The following is a 17,977-nucleotide window of genomic DNA, read 5'->3' on the forward strand; positions in this document are numbered from 1 at the left end:
CCACAGCTGAGCTATTTGCCCTCTACCAGGCCGTTCTTTACATCTGCCGCCACTGACATTCTGCTTATGTCATCTGCTCCAATTCCCTGAGTGCCATCCAGAGCCTCAGTGATCTGTATCCGGTTCACCCTTTTGTGCGCCAGATCCGACGCTCTCTTCGGCAGCTGGCAGACGACGGTTCTCTGGTTAGCTTTATGTGGGTCCCTGGCCGTGCCGGTATCCCTGGGAACGAAGCTGCAGATGCTGCGGTCGAGGCTGCGGTCCTCCAGCCTCGGACAGCTTCTCGTCGTGTGACTTCATCCGATTGTAGCAGGGTCATTTCTCAGCACATTTTATCACTGTGGCATGCCGGTTAGTCTCCACCTACTGGAAACGAGCTTCGGGCCTCAAAACCTCTCCCCACGGCTCGGACGACCTCTTCACGCCCTTCTCGGTGGGAGGAGGTCGTTTTGGTCTGGTTACGGATTGGACACCGCCGGTTCAGCCACTGCCATCTGCTGACGGCTGTGTCAGTGCAGTTCTGCCCGTGTGGGCAATTGCTGACGGTGCGCCACATTTTAACGTCCTGACCGAATTTTAATACACTGTGCATTGATCTTGGCCTGCCATGTACTCTGGGTGAAATTTTAGCGGATGACCCAGGGGCAGGTGCTCATGTTCTTCGTTTTATCCACTTGACAAACCTGTCTGAGGACATTTGATCATGCTGTTTTCTTTTCATCCCTTGCCTGTTAATGTGCCTTTTATAGTTGCTGTTTTAACCTTGTGCCTCGCAGTGCATTCATAATTTAGTCTGGGCGCTAATGACCACTGTAGTTGTGCGCCCTAAAACCACAAAAAAAAAACCTCCCTCTCTGCACCTCCACACCCTCCATCTCCTTCATCAAGGCAATTTCCAGCACCGCCCCCTTTCGGATGTTGAACTTCGCCCTGACATCTACCCTTCCTTCCAACTGTAACCTGACCTCGTTCCCTCCCCATATCCACAGCTCGTGGTCTTGCGGTCGTGTTCTCGCTTCCCAAGCGTGGGGTCCCAGGTTCGATTCCCGGCGGGGTCAAGGATTTTCACCTGTCTCGAGATGACTGGGTGTTTGTGTTGTCCTGAACATTTCATCATCATTCATGAAAGTGGAGAGTTTGGAGTGAGCAAAAGTTGGGGATTTGTACAGGTGCTGATAACCGAGCAGTTAAGTGCCCCACAAACCAATCATCATCATCATTATCATCATCATCATCATCCCTCTCCCCCCCCCCCCCTCCCCACCCTTCTGTCGCAGCTGTATATACAAAAGTAATTTTGATATGGTTATAATAGAAGGAAACATTCCATGAAGGAAAAATATACCTAAAAACAAAGATGATGTGACTTACCAAATGAAAGTGCTGGCAGGTCGACAGACACACAAACGAACACAAACATACACACAAAATTCAAGCTTTCGCAACAAACTGTTGCCTCATCAGGAAAGAGGGAAGGAGAGGGAAAGACGAAAGGATGTGGGTTTTAAGGGAGAGGGTAAGGAGTCATTCCAGTCCCGGGAGCAGAAAGACTTACCTTATGGGGAAAAAAGGACGGGTATACACTCGCACACACACACATATCCATCCACACATATACAGACACAAGCAGACATATTTCTGCTTGTGTCTGTATATGTGTGGATGGATATGTGTGTGTGTGCGAGTGTATACCCGTCCTTTTTTCCCCATAAGGTAAGTCTTTCTGCTCCCGGGACTGGAATGACTCCTTACCCTCTCCCTTAAAACCCACATCCTTTCGTCTTTCCCTCTCCTTCCCTCTTTCCTGATGAGGCAACAGTTTGTTGCGAAAGCTTGAATTTTGTGTGTATGTTTGTGTTCGTTTGTGTGTCTGTCGACCTGCCAGCACTTTCATTTGGTAAGTCACATCATCTTTGTTTTTAGGTATACAAAAGTAATTTTGAATAGACTATAGGTAGACTTAGACTATGTGCATCGTACAATATATGTTGTTACACAGGAAACCTAAATCTCATGAAAATTAAACTTGAACAAAGATACATTACCTAAAAGATGTTAGTTATCTCATGTAAAAAAAAAAATTTTTTTTTTCAATTATTTTGCAGGTAGAAGCTGAGAGATTGATAAGAACGACAGTGTTTGTGTATAGCTACTGTACCTAATTCATAGGCCTCTGACCACCTTGCACTTGATGTAGTTTTAGTAATGTGTGCTCAGTTCTATTGATATTGCAGATTCATATATTTTATATTATAAAATATAGTTATAATGTACAGTTTTGAAATTTTTATGTCACTTAAATAATGAAGTTGGTAATTAAATTGGCTGATAGAACTGTTTCTGTTTACCAGAATCACTTCACTCCAGACCAGTTTGAAACCAACAGAGCTTGTGGAGTGGTAAAACTTAAACCAAATGCTGTAACAACCATTTCTTGTCATCATAAGCCACCAGTGGGATGTAAAGCTCCTTCTGAGAGAAACCTGTTGGCCCACTAGAGAAACAAACTGAGGATACTGGTAACTGGAAAATAACATTCACTACTTCAGTAGCTTTTTATATATGTCATGCTGTCACACGCTGCTGAATTGCAGTACTGTGAATATCTTGTGTAACTGCTAACGGTTCACATTTGTTGTTTTGATCAGTAGGACACACAGAATTTCCCTTCACAGCATTATGCTTGCAAACAGTGGGCTTACTTGTATCATAGAAGTTGTCGTAGTAAATACTTTGTCAATTGAGTACAATAAGCATTTACTTTTTAATAGGTATTGTAAATACATAGCTTAGAGTTTCTTCTTTAGAAATAAGAGATGGAGTTTATCTACATCATTTATTATTTGCTGATGATCAAGTAGTCGTAGCACAAGATGGGGAGGATGCTAAGTATATGTGCAATCAACTAACAGTAGCATACAAAACCTGGCGTTTGAAGATGAATTACCAAAACACAGAATACTTGACTAATGATTCAGATGAGCTATACATTGTAGGAAAGAAAACCAAAAAGATAAACACTTTCTGTTATTTGGGATCCATTTTAGAAATGGAGGGAAAATCAGAGTCAGAAATCAATAAAAGAATTAGTAGCGGACGGAGGGTCATTGCGACGCTTAACTCAGTCTTACGGAGCAGGAATGTAATGAGCAGAACTAAAAAATTAATGTACAAATCCATATTGGAGAGTGTGGTTCTGTATGGAACGGAGACCTGGACAATTAACATGAAGCACATTAAAAAATTACAAGCTCTAGAGATGGACTTTTGGAGAAGATCAGCAAGAATCTCCAGCAAAGAAAAGATAAGGAACACCGAAGTAATAAGGAGAATGGAAATAAAAGAAAGAATATATGACGTAATGGATAGGAAGAAATTACAGTGGTATGGGCATGTACGACATATGGAGAAAACCAGAATACCAAAATTGATACTGGAGTGGGAACTGGAGGGGAGAAGAAGAAGACGACCTATGACCACCTGGCTCGAAAATGTACAGCACACAATGAGGAGAATGGGTGCAGAGGAAGAAGACACACAAGATCGAAACACCTGGAGGAATATTTTGAGAATATAGTTTAAGAACATTGATTGTTTGTATTGTAATTTCCAAGTAAATTATTATGTTCGAGATAAGCCTCTGTAATGAGGAAAAGCTCAAAATAATATAATAGAGTTTCTTCTTTTGAAGTTATATTTAATACTCTCATTTAAACTCTCAGTAGTGTACAGAAACAGACTCAAACATTTCATTTACAACAGCTGTATATTTTTCAAACTGGCACGTCCAGGGTCTGTTGGTGGTGGGAACAAAATACTTTGTCACAAGTTAATTTAGCGAGCACGACCACATCTCTTACATACACAGTCCACTCCTATTGGTATCTGATGAAATACATCTTTTCTCATGCGTTTTAGCCTGTGGCTTTTCTGTACCTTTTTTTAACTATGTGTACAGAGCTTTACATTTGTTGGCAATGCGTGGCACAACAGGTGCTAAGATGTCTAATGTTGTGGTTCAGTTTGGTCATTATTTAATCTTTCATTGTAAATAATATTTACTTGTACTTAACTGTATTCCGCGCTACAACCCAAATCAGGAAGTACGACTGGCTTCACAGCTCTTGTAATTTAAGTATTCAGGCCTCACAAGCTCTGTTACTATTGAACTGTTGTATAGTGAAGGTCTGTTAAATTACAGTGCTGTCAGATTTCTTTGGTGCCTTAGCAAAGAGCTAATGATTTTTGTAAACACTGTGGTAGTGTTTATTGGGAATTAAATATAATTGGTCGCCTACAATTTCACTTTAGTATATGGCATTACTTTTCCATTCCATAGTATTAAGAGCCCTCCTCAGGAATATTTTGGGCTCTTAATACTATGAAATGGAAAAGTAATGACATGGAGAAGAAATAAAAACTTTGAGGTTTGCCGATGACATTGTAATTCTGTCAGAGACAGCGAAGGACTTGGAAGAGCAGTTGAATGGAATGGATGGTGTCTTGAAAGGAGGATATAAGATGAACATCAACAAAAGCAAAACGAGGATAATGGAATGTAGTTGAATTAAGTAGGGTGATGCTGAGGGTATTAGATTAGCAAACGAGACACTTAAAGTAGTAAACGAGTTTTGCTGTTTGGGGAGCAAAATAACTCATGTTGTTCGAAGTAGAGAGGATATAAAATGTAGACTGGGAACGGCAAGGAAATCATTTCTGAAGAAGATAAATTTGTTAACATCGAGTATAGATTTAAGTGTCAGGAAGTCGTTTCTGAAAGTATTTGTATCGAGTGTAGCCATGTATGGAAGTGAAACATGGACGATAAATAGTTTAGACAAGAAGAGAATAGAAGCTTTCGAAATGTTGTGCTACAGAAGAATGCTGAAGATTAGATGGGTAGATCACATAACTAATGAGAAGGTATTGAATAGGATTGGGGAGAACAGAAGTTTGTGGCACAACTTGACTAGAAGAAAGGATAAGTTGGTAGGACATGTTCTGAGGCATCTTTATTAGAAGATGCTAGGCTGTTAATGGAAGAGGCCATACCTATGCAATTTGATACAATTGAAATCTCACCCACTTCTCCCTCTGAAATTAAGAAAATAATAAACTTGCTTAAAACCAAAAATTCACATGGAATTGATGGCATTTCCAGCAAAATACTAAAAGCTTGTTCTCAACAGATAAGTAAGATTCTCATCCACCTGTGTAATAGCTGTCTGGAACAGGGCATTTTCGCTGATAGACTGAAATATGCTATTTTTATACCTTTGCATAAAAAAGGGGATAGATCTGATGTCAACAATTACCGTCCAATCTCCCTTCTAACAGCTTTATCCAAAATTTTTGAGAAAGTAATGTATTCAACAGTAGCTTCACATATCTGTAAAAATGAAGTACTAACAAAATGTCAGTTTGGTTTCCAGAAAGGTTTTTCAACAGAAAACGCCATATATGCTTTCACCAATCAAATTTTGAATGATCTGAATAACCGAACACCACCCATTGGGATTTTTTGTGATCTCTCAAAGGCTTTTGATTGTGTAAATCGTGAAATTCTGCTAGACAAGCTCAAGTATTGTGGCATGAGTGGGACAGTGCACAAATGGTTTAATTTGTACCTAACCAGAAGAGTGCAGAAAGTTGAAATAAGCAGTTCTCATAATATGCAAAGGTCAGCACATTCCTCAAACTGGGGAACTATCAAGAATGGGGTTCCACAAGGGTCGGTCTTGGGTCCTTTGTTGTTCTTAATATATATTAATGACTTGCCATTCTATATTCATGAAGAAGCAAAGTTAGTTCTCTTTGCTGATGATACAAGTATAGTAATCACACCTGACAAACAAGAATTAACTGATGAAATTGTCAATCATGTCTTTCAGAAAATTACTAAGTGGTTTCTTGTAAACGGACTGAATTTTGATAAGACACAGTCCATACAGTTCTGTACAGTAAATGGTATGACGCCATTAATAAATATAGACCTTAATCAGAAGCATATAGCTAAGGTAGAATATTCAAAAATTTTAGGTGTGTCCATTGATGAGAGATTAAATTGGAAGAAACACATTGATGATCTGCTGAAACGTTTGAGTTCAGCTACTTATGCAATAAGGGTCATTGCAAATTTTGGTGATAAACATCTTAGTAAATTAGCTTACTATGCCTATTTTCACTCATTGCTTGCATATGGCATCATATTTTGGGGTAATTCATCACTGAGGAATAAAGTATTTATTGCACAAAAGCGTGTAATCAGAATAATAGCTGGAGTCCACCCAAGATCATCCTGCAGACATTTATTTAAGGATCTAGGGATATTCACAGTAGCTTCTCAGTATATGTACTCTCTTATGAAATTTGTTATTAACAACCAAACCCAATTCAAAAGTAATAGCAGTGTGCATAACTGCAATACTAGGAGAAAGTATGATCTTCACTATTCAAGATTAAATCTAACTTTGGCTCAGAAAGGGGTGAATTATACTGCCACTAAAGTCTTTGGTCACTTACCAAATAGTATCAAAAGTCTGACAGATAACCAACAAGTATTTAAGAAGAAATTAAAAGAATTTCTGAATGACAACTCCTTCTACTCCATAGAAGAATTTTTAGATATAAATTAAGAAAAAAAAAGTTGTTATATTAACTTAATTATGTTGTTAAATTAACTTAATTATGTCATGTATTAGAAAATTTGACTCGTTCCACATCATTACGAAATATCGTATTCGTGATCCATGGAACTAGTATTAATCTAATCTAATCTATTCTAAGGGATCACCAATTTAGAATTGGAGGGCAGTGTGGAGAGTAAAAATCGTAGAGGGAGACCAAGAATGAATACACTAAACAGATTCAGAAGGATCTAGGTTGCAGTAGGTACTGGGAGATGAAGAAGTTTGCACAGGATAGAGTAGCATGGAGAGCTGCATCAAACCAGTCTCAGGACTGAAGACCACAACAACAACAACAAAAAGAGACCACCTGGAATTTTACAACTCATATTGTCACAGAGTTGCCTCTGTCCCTTGAAACTAAGATTTTGGCATCTTATGAATCTTTAATGGTTCATGGTGTGGGTTCCTGTAGTCATGTCCTAGTTCATGAACCATGGGCAACGTATGAGTGGCCAAGTAAGTGGTCCCGACAGTCGGGATACCAGTTACTTTGGAATAAGGCTGGGCATCTCGCACATATTCTGAGTCGTGGTCACCTTTGTGCTCATACGGCAAAGACTACCAAAATTCACCGGTTAGTCCCTCAGCCGTTAGGGGTAAAACCCAATGGGACTCGGGGCAAGTAAGGCTAGCAACCTGCTTCCCTGGTACTTTAAATATGATGCTGGCAACAATCAGAGCAAAATGCCTCGGACCTTTGGAGGTGATGGAGTCCCACCTCTAACTGACAAACCAGGGACTCCTAAGATACGACCTGGCAAACAAATGGTAATGAGATGGGGAGCTATTAATATCAATGGGGGCTACTCTGGGAAGAAGGTAGAGCTGGCAGAGGCTGCAAGTAAGATGGGGCTGGACGTTTTAGCTGTTAGTGACATTCGGGTAACGGGTGAGAAAGAAGAGGAAGTGGGAGAATACAAGGTCTACTTGTCAGGAGTCAAAGCAGGAATAGCACAATGGGGTGTAGGGCTTTATATCAGGAAAGAAATGGAACCCAGCGTAGTTGCAATAAGGTATGTAAATGAACGACTGATGTGGATAGATTTGACAGTGTCTAGCAAGATAATTAGGATTGTGTCAGTATATTCGCATTGTGAAGGGACTGATCAAGATAAGATGGATAGTTTTTATGAGGCACTCAGTGATGTAGTTGTTAGAGTAAAGGACAAGGACAGTGTTCTGCTCATGGGTGATTTTAACGCCAGGATTGGAAATCGAACAGAAGGGTATGAAAAGGTTATGGGTAAATTTGGAGAGGATATGGAGGCCAACAGGAGCGGGAAGCAACTCTTGGATTTCTGTGCCAGTATGGGCTTAGTAATCACAAACTCCTTTTTTAAACATAAGAACATTCACTGGTATACATGGGAAAGCAGGGGAACCAGATCTGTCATTGACTATATACTAACAGATCAGGAATTCAGGAAGGCTGTGAGGGACACACGTGTATTCAGGGGATTCTTTGATGACACTGATCATTATTTAATATGCAGTGAAATTGGGATTGCGAGGCCGAAAGTGCAGGAGGTCAGGTCCATATGTAGGAGGATAAGAGTGGAGAAACTTCAGGATAAGGAAATCAGGCACAAGTACATAACAGCGATCTCAGAAAGGTATCAGTTAGTTGAATGTAGTCAATTACAGTCATTGGAAAAGGAATGGACAAGTTACAGGGACACAGTACTAGAAGTGGCTAAAGAATGTCTTGGAACAGTAGTGTGTAAAAGTAGGAGGAAGCAAACAGCTTGGTGGAATGACACAGTCAAGGCAGCCTGTAAAAGGAAAAAGAAGGTGTATAAAAAATGGCTACATACTAGAACTCAGGTAGACAGAGAAAGTTATGTTGTAGGAAGAAACAAAGCCAAACAGATAATTGCAGCATCCAAGAAGAAATCTTGTGAAGACTTTGGAAACAGGTTGGAGACATTGGGTCAAGCTGCTGGAAAACCATTCTGGAGTGTAATTAGCAGTCTTCAAAAGGGAGGTAAGAAGGAAATGACAAGTATTTTGGACAGGTCGGGAAAACTGCTGGTGAATCCTGTGGATGACTTGGGCAGATGGAGGGAATATTTTGAAGAGTTGCTCAATGTAGGTGAAAATACGATCAGTAATGTTTCAGATTTCGAGGTAGAATGGGATAGGAATGATGATGGAAATAGGATCACGTTTGAGGAAGTGGAGAAAATGGTCAATAGATTGCAGTGCAATAAAGCAGCTGGGGTGGATGAAATTAAGTCAGAACTCATCAAAGACAGTGGAATGTCAGGTCTTAAATGGCTACACAGGATAATTGAAATGGCCTGGGAGCCGGGACAGGTTCGATCAGACTGGACAAAAGCAGTAATCACACCAATCTTTAAACATGGAAACAGAAAAGATTGTAACAACTATAGAGGTATCTCTTTAATCAGTGTTGTGGGTAAAATCTTCTCAGGTATTGTTGAAAGGAAAGTGTGAGTATTAGTTGAGGACCAATTGGATGAAAATCAGTGTGGGTTTAGGCCTCTTAGAGGTTGTCAGGACCAGATCTTTAGCTTACGGCAAATAATGGAGAAGTGTTATGAGTGGAACAGGGAATTGTATCTATGCTTTATAGATCTAGAAAAGGCATATGACCGGGTTCCTAGGAGGAAGTTATTGTCTGTTCTACGAGATTATGGAATAGGAGGCAAACTTTTGCAAGCAATTAAAGGTCTTTACATGGATAGTCAGGCAGCAGTTAGAGTTGACGGTAAACTGAGTTCATGGTTCAGAGTAGTTTCAGGGGTAAGACAAGGCTGCAACCTGTCTCCACTGTTGTTCATATTATTTATGGATCATATGTTGAAAACAATAGACTGGCTGAGTGAGATTAAGATATGTGGACACAAAATAAGCAGTCTTGCATATGCGAATGACTTAGTTGTGATGGCAGATTTGATTGAAAGTTCGCAGAGTAATATTTCAGAGCTAGATCAGAAATGTAAGGACTATGGTATGAAGATTAGCATCTCCAAAACGAAAGTAATGTCAGTGGGAAAGAAATATAAACGGATTGAGTGCCAATTAGGAGGAACAAAGTTAGAACAGGTGGACGGTTTCAAGTACTTAGGATGCATATTCTCACAGGATGGCAACATAGTGAAAGAACTGGAAGCGAGGCGTAGCAAAGCTAATGCAGTGAGTGCTCAGCTACGATCTACTCTCTTCTGCAAGAAGGAAGTCAGTACCAAGACTAAGTTATCTGTGCACCGTTCAATCTTTCGACCAACTTTGTTGTATGGGAGTGAAAGCTGGGTGGATTCAGGTTACCTTATCAACAAGGTTGAGGTTACGGATATGAAAGTAGCTAGGATGATTGCAGGTACTAGTAGATGGAAACAATGGCAGGAGGGTGTCCACAATGAGGAAATCAAAGAAAAACTGGGAATGAACTCTATAGATGTAGCAGTCAGGGCGAACAGGCTTCGATGGTGGGGTCATGTTACACGCATGGGAGAAGCAAGGTTACCCAAGAGACTCATGGGTTCAGCAGTAGAGGGTATGAGGAGTCGGGGCAGACCAAGGAGAAGGTATCTGCATTCGGTTAAGAATGATTTCGAAGTAATGGGTTTAACATCAGAAGAGGCACCAATGTTAGCACTGGATAGGGGATCATGGAGGAATTTTATAAGGGGGGCTATGCTCCAGACTGAACGCTGAAAGGCAAAATCAGTCTTAAATGATGATGATGATGAATCTTTAAATAACATACCATATCCTACTGAGAAACAATTTCTGGCTGCTTGAAAGCATATTATAGTATTAAATACTTGTTCATTTTTGAAGATTGTAATATTGCAAATTTGTGTTCCAGTGGTTGGAGAGCCTTCAAATGTGACCAGTGACATCAGTCCTCCAGAGAACCTGGACGCAACAGGAGATGAAGTCACTACTCTGAAGAAGCTAGTACAACAGCTTCGGGCTGAAATTTTAGCTTTGAAGAGAAAACTCAACTTCTCTCAGAAAGGGGGGAGACAAGAGTGTGTTTAGAATAAGACAACTTTCTTGCCAGCCTGCATGGTTTATTTGGTGCAGATCTGTTTGCAGTATTAACAAAGGGGACATGTAAAGGTAGCAAATGGTCAGTGGAATCACTCCAGAAAGGGCTGAGAATTAAGACTAGCTTGTGGTTGTACATGATAGAAAATAAATTTCCATTTCCTTCAGACAGAACCTGAGATGTAATTTAGACCTGGTGTGCTGAGGGAGCTAATGAGTTTTCCTGAAAGTTAAGTTTGACCTCATGCTGCCAGATGAAAAATGTGCTCCTCCCCTCATGGATGAGGGTCGTATCATTCCATCATTGGAACATGATTGGAGCATTAGTTGTTATGCTGGGTGGTATTACATGAAAATGGAAACATACAATAAGTTACCATTACACAGGCCTTCATTTTCCAGTTCTCATGTCAAAAACATCACTATAAGCATTTAGTGAATCTGAGGCACTTGGTATCAATGTTCACTACGTCGTGTCAGATACGGCAGGGCAAAATCGAGCTGTATGGTGAGAATTTTGAATTGTTGTTGGCAGGTTTTCAAAATTAGTCAATTTTTGTCAGTATCCTTGTGATAACAGAAAGCTAATTTTCCTCAGAGATACACCACACATTTTGAAAATATGAGGAACCACTTAGTCACCGGGCAATAAGTCTTCCTTTCACAAAATGTTGTTGAGGAACGATATCTACCTTGTAATGAGGTACATATAAATCGTATAAAACAGTTGCTTGAGATAGACAATGGTTTAAGTCTCAAACTGGCACCACAACTGCATGAGAGGTGTTTGATGCCAAACCTTTATGATAAAATGAAAGTTGGCTTGGCTACTGCCCTAATTAACAGCCAGACTACAGCAGCCATAGAGTATTGTGTCAGGACAGAGAAACTGTAGAAAAATGCTTTAACCACAGCACGGTTTCTAAAGCACGTTCATAAGTGGTTTCGCCTCATGACATGTAGAGCTCCAGTTATGGCTCTGAGTCGTTCTGATGAACAAACATACAGTGAGGCTCTCTGTCATCTGGAGGACACTCTGTGTTTATTTCAAAACTTGAAAATTGGCCTGAAGGGTGCCTGGAAACCAGTTCAGTCTTTGTAGTTTTGTCAACTGTAGGTATTTTGGAATTGCAGGACACATTCATGAATGAGAAGAATTTTAAATTTCTGCTGACAAGTAGATTTGCACAAGATGCTTTAGGAAATCTGTTTTCAATGGTCTTCTTCAAAAATCCTGTATCAGCACCATCAGAACTGAAAACAGCACTGATGATTATTACTCTTTCTTAATTCTTTACTTCTACCACTGATAATGAAAATTAAGACAGTAGATTCCTGGCAGAATTAGTGGGGTAATTTGTAAGTGAAGATGAGGGTAAGTGTGCTGAGGAAGTTGACGAGCCACTTGTAACATGGTGTGTGATGATGAGCACCAGTCTCTCTACTATTTGTGTTGTCACAGTGTTAGGCAAGCTATGAAGCGCCATGCGCTTTGCGAATTTTGCGAGGAGAGCCTAATCGCATCTAAAGAAAATCCCTGTACGTCTGTGAACGTGCTTTTACATCTCAAGTCCTTTAAAGATACCTCACTTATTCAGCCACCAAGTGAGGTTTTCAGTGTATTGCAAATGGCAGAGGTTTATTTGAGAAGCAACAAGAAGAAGTTACTCACAAGTGAATTTTTGGTCTCTGATATAGCCACTTCCGTGTTTGCATCAGTGGAGGAGAAAGTAGTTTTCCCAGCCTGCCACAGTGTACAGAAGAAAATAATTCACAGTTTGTTGGCAACAAGAGTACATATGCTTCTAAATGAGGCAAATAAAAGATACCAGGGTGTAGTGACTCAGGGCAGTAGAAGCTTGGCCATGAGAAAATTATTGCAGAATCTGCCACTTCCAGAATCAGTTTTTACTAAATAATTTGGAAAATTGACATTGAAACTTCTTTAGGTTATCATTAACATATTGTGGCACAAAATCTGTGGTAACATTTTCTCTTCAAATAATCTCATTTTTGTTTGACTTACAGTGATTTTTATAAAATTTTTGTTCCATGTTTCTTTCTGAATGTGGAATGTTATTATTATCTCATGTAATATTTGTTACATTTTGCAAGCAGACTCTGTCCCTGTCAAGGGTTCAGAATGATACATAGATAAATAAAAACTTCATCCTTCAACCTGTGTACATATTTGACATTTGTGCTTTACCATCACCTTTGTTTCTTTCTTGTGCTTCACTTGCTTTCATTAATTTGTTTCTCTGAGTTTTAATAGGCTTTTATACATACGGTGTATCTACATTTTATGTTTTGTAGAGAGGGAAAAAGTATAAACACTTCCAGGAAGAAATTAGCTTGTACTCCATACTCTTTCCTAGCCCAGAATGAAATAGCACGTACAAAATCTGGTGATGGTTCACAGGTAGGCCACCCTTTTTGAAGAATACTTGTTTCGACACATGGTGAAATTTGAAGGTTATTTCATGTAAATGTTGTGCACATTTTGTATTGTAACTGCTATTTTTATTTCTCTTCATAATCTGACAATTTATGTTGAAATCACAAATGTGTGAGCGGAAATGCAGTCAACTGTGGTACATGCTGTAGTTAAGGTTACCGAATGCTTCTAATAGTAAAAATATAGACAAGTTAACCCATTGCTGTAATATTTTAATATTTATACTGATAAAGTTACACTGCCATTCTGGCTAAGTTTAGGTTAGTCTTAGACAACACTTATTTTACCTACATGGAATTCTGGGTATCTTATTAGCAATCCCAAAAGTAAGTTAGTGGTTAATAAGAAACTTAAAGAAATTGTTCTAGGTCAGTAATGCAAGATTAGTTTGAAATTCAAAGATATTTATGTAGACCTGTTATTAACAGTTTTTAAGTTAAGTGCACATAAATGTAAAAATAAGATTTCTTCAGGATATTTTTAATAACACACATTACAAATGATAGTGCACATATTGTCTTACAAGTTGAACAACACTTTCAGTAATACTATATAGTAAATACATTCCCTCAAATATTTTCAGATACTTAGTGTAGATGTTCACTGCTATAATGCACCAATCCCCTTTCTGTTTACAGATATTGGGCGAGATTTATCTTTTCTGTTAATAAACTGTCTTTACAGTACAAAACTCCATTTTAGCTTTCTGGCCAAAACCTATTTCTTTATTCCTTTCTTGGTCCTGGAAATGCAACTTATTTAAAAAACTTGCCTTATATATCTGCTGCAGTGACTTTTCCAGCATATGGTCTACCTTCATACAGTGTAATGTCAATCATTTATTTGAAAGCCATATTCAAAAATTAATTTAAATTTGGTGAGCAAATCCATCAGCAAACCCAGAACCATGTTCTGTTATTGGTTGTAAGTTTCCTGTGATTGTGAGCACGTTTCTGCTAATTCAGCTAATTTCATGCTACTATCATGAGCACCTCCAGGCCTGTTATTTTAATCTCAATATCTCACCACTACAGCATAAGTCCTTATACATTTTCTTGTTTTGGGGTTAATTTTAGTCACAATGGAAAAGGTTGCAGGAACTTGACTTAACCATTCAGTTAAATTTATTCATTTCTGACCTTTTGTCTTTCTACATTTCTGTTACTTAGTTTCCAATCCATTCGAATAGCAAAAAAGTCAGAAGAGCTAACAGTTTGGTTCTATGGTAATTTAACTACAAAATAGAAATCTTAAAGAGATAAAGCTTCCACTGTTAGCATACTAAATGAGAAATAGTGAGTGGTGCCGTACAAAGTCATCATGACTGGTAAAAAATTTGACCTCATTGACTGTACAGTATGGTTTAAACTTATATGTAGGATGTTCATAATAATAAATTGTAGTTTGTTCCACACAATATAATGTACAAAAAGTAAAATAAAAATCATGCGCTGTGCAAATATCGAACCTACGACCTACTATTCAGTAATCATTGTTACCAGGAGACTATTATTACAATTGCAACCTGGTTGCTAAAATGAATTGTATTAAGACTAGTACAATTGTTACTGTTTCCTGCATGCTGCTTTTGATCGTAGGCCTAGTTTTGTTTGAACACTTTTTTTTCTTTTCTTTTCATAATCATTCTTCTAATGTCATAGAACAATTTGCAGGCAACATTTTACGGGATAGATCTGACAAAAATAAAAGGCATGCGTAATCGATAGGAACGTTTATCAGTTCTATTTACTAAGGAACCTTGCATATATATTTGAATCCAATGCTTCACTTCGTATTAAAGAAAAAGACACATTGTTCATATTTTCGTAGTACCAACTAGCAGGAACAAGAAGTCGATATAGAGCTTAAAATTAATGATAGCATTTTCCTTGCACCTGTGGAATAATATTGGTTCCCTTGTCTCCTGCTGCCTATTGGATAGGACTAAATTAACGCTAATTACGCTACAGGTGTTCAAACTTTCAAACTCGATACTGGAACAAGAACTGTGAATATTTTTTTTTTCTTCTTTTTTCTTTATTGTATTTCAATTCCCCATCGGGGCGGGCTGGCAGCAGCATATGCGCTGCTCTTCAGGCAAAAGACATAGAACAAACAATAGAAGACATTTAAAAAGAACAAAGGAGAGAATATGGTGAACATAGATATATATAAAAGGGGGAACATCATGGAAGGCAATAGACAAAAAACGGGGTGACCGTAAAATGGAGATAAAAAACTGTTAAAACTGTTTAAAAGTAGCACACACAAAAAGCCACACACTGCGACAATTAAAAGAACACAAGGCACAGTATGACGAGCATAAAAGGTATCGACGGATGGCGTAGCACATAACAAACACTGACAGTGAACCTCAAGGCTGTACACAATTAAAATCACACCTCTCGACACACAGGAGAAACAGCACTAAACATAACACTGATGTGGCACACTGACGATGATCAAAATAGAGGATCTGGCAGGCGCAAGGGGATGAGGGAGACTGGAAGAAGGAAGGGAGGGGAAGAGACGGGGGAAATGAGTAGGGGGCACGCTGAAAAGGGCCAGGAAGGGACGGATGTGGGAAGGAAAGAGGCAAGTATGGGGTGCAGGGTCTTAGGGGAGGGGGGAAGGAGGAAAATCCGCTCTGGGAGGAGGAGGGAAGAGGAAAAAAGGGGGCCCTGGGGTGGGGGGGGGCAAGGCCAGGTTATAGTTGGAAGGAAGGGTAGATGTCACGGCGAAGTTCGTCATCCGGGAGGGGGAGGCGTTGGAAATTGCCCTGATGAAGGAGATGTAGGGTGTGGAGGTGGAGAGAGGGAGGGATACAGCGATAGAGGCGCGGCAATGGGCGGGGGGTGGAGAGGAAGGAGGAAACCAGAGGGTGGGGGGGATCAAGCCTGTGGACAACGTAAAGAATGCGGAGATGTTGGAGGAACAGGAGGAGGTGGGGGAAGGGGGTCAGTTCATACAGGAGCCGTGTGGCGGAAGGAAGACGGATACGGAAGGCAAAGCAAAGCGCATGGCGTTCAAGGATTTGGAGGGCCTTGTAAAAGCAGGTGGGGGCGGAGATCCAGGCAACGCTGGCATAACAGAGGATAGGACGGATGAGGGATTTGTAGGTGTGGAGGATGGTAGAAGGATGCAATCCCCATGTCCGGCCAGACAGGAGTTTCAGAAGGCGGAGGCGGGAATGGGCTTTCTGCTGGACGGTCTGGAGATGAGGGGTCCAGGTGAGGTGTCAGTCAAGGGTGAGGCCAAGGTATTTCAGGGTGGGGGTGAGTTGGATAGGACGACCATAAAGGGTGAGGTAGAAATCATGGAGGCGAAAGGAGCGAGTGGTGCGACCTATGATGATTGCCTGGGTTTTGGAGGGGTTGAGACGAAGGAACCAATGGTTACACCAAGTGGTGAACTGGTTAAGGTGGGTTTGGAGGGTACGTTGAGACCGTTAAAGGGTAGGATAGAAAGCCACGAAGGTGGTGTCATCAGCATACTGGAGAAGGTGGACTGGTGGGGATGGCTTGGGCATATCAGCTGTATACAAGAATAAAGGAGAGGGGAGAGGACAGAACCCTGGGGGACGCCAGCTGTGGGATAAAAGATATGGGAGTTGGTGTTGTGGAGGGTGATATAGGAAGGACGGTGCGAGAGGAAGGAAGTGACCAGATGGACAAAATTGATAGGCAGGGCGTAGGTTTGGAGTTTAAAGAGGAGACCGGAATCCCATACACGGTCATAGGCATTTTGGAGGTCAATGGAAACAAAAATGGCGGAGCGATGGGAGTTGAGCTGGAGGGACAGAAGGTGAACGAGGTTGAGGAGTTGGTCTTCAGCAGAGAAGGAGGGTCGGAAGCCACACTGGGGAAGGGGTAGGAGGTGGTTTTGAGTAAGGTGCTGATGGATACGGCGGGAGAGGATGGATTCAAAGACCTTGCTAAAGACGGAGGTGAGGCAGATGGGACGATGGGACGATAGGAAGAGGTGGCAGAAGGGGGTTTGTTGGGTTTGAGGAATAAGAGGATGTGGGAGGTCTTCCACAGGTTAGGGTAGAAGCCAGTAGAGAGGATGACATTATAGAGATGGGCGAGGACAGTCAGGAAGGAATAGGGGCTTTCTCGAAGGTGACGGTAGGTGACACAGTCGTGACCAGGGGCTGTGTTGCGTTTGGACCGGAGGATAAGTTTAATGTCTTGTGCTGTGATGGGAGTGTTTATGTCGGAGGGGGGCAACTGCCCCAAGTACTGGAGACTAGGAGCAAGTGGAGCGACCGAGGTATTGGCACGTTCCATGACGGTGGGGAAAAGAGAATAATCAAAGTGGGGATCATCGGGGACGGAGAAGACCTCGGAAAGGTGGGACGCGAAGTGGTTGGCCTTACTGAGGTTGTCAGGAAGGGGGCGATCGTTATGGAGAAGCGGGGAGTGGGGAGAGGAAAGGGAACCAGTAAGGCGATGGAAGGCGGGCCAGTACTTGGAGGAGTTGATAGGGAGGGCGGTGTTGAGTCGTGTGCAGGTCTGGCGCCAGTCTCGGCGTTTCATTGCTGTAATAAGGTTCCGTATGTGTCGCTGTATTTGCCGGTGGCATTGGAGTGTATCACTGTCACGAGTGCGCAGGAAGGACCGATAGAGGCAACGGGATTCACGGAGGAGGAGGACAGCCCGCGGAGGGAGAGTGGGACGGTGTGGGTGGATGGTTTTAGTAGGAACATGGGCCTCCAGGCGTCAGTAATTACCTTCTGAAGGAAGGACGAGGCATGGATGATGTCGTCAGGATGGCGATAGGTAAGAGGGTGGTTTTCGACTTGGGTGGA

General features: G+C 41.0%; 1 protein-coding gene and 1 long non-coding RNA gene across 5 annotated transcripts in view; one reads left to right on the forward strand and one right to left on the reverse strand.

The window, feature by feature from the left end:
* Positions 1-17,977, forward strand: part of LOC126108130 (uncharacterized) — a 77,755-nt gene that overhangs the window by 22,136 nt on the left and 37,642 nt on the right. The window contains exons 2-3 of one of the 4 annotated variants that reach the window (XR_007523507.1): positions 2,352-2,519; positions 10,525-13,199. The exons of 2 other annotated variants lie outside the window; for them this stretch is intronic. The gene's annotated coding sequence lies outside the window, so the exon portion shown is untranslated. Of the gene's footprint in view, positions 1-2,351; positions 2,520-10,524; positions 13,200-17,977 lie in introns of those variants that run through there. One more of the 4 variants, XR_007523506.1, reaches the window with a different exon arrangement.
* LOC126108133 (uncharacterized) overlaps positions 1-17,977 on the reverse strand; it is a 57,643-nt gene that overhangs the window by 22,132 nt on the left and 17,534 nt on the right. The window lies entirely within an intron of this gene.

This window comes from Schistocerca cancellata, chromosome 11, assembly GCF_023864275.1.
Source record: "Schistocerca cancellata isolate TAMUIC-IGC-003103 chromosome 11, iqSchCanc2.1, whole genome shotgun sequence".
Classification (NCBI taxonomy): Eukaryota; Metazoa; Arthropoda; class Insecta; order Orthoptera; family Acrididae; genus Schistocerca; species Schistocerca cancellata.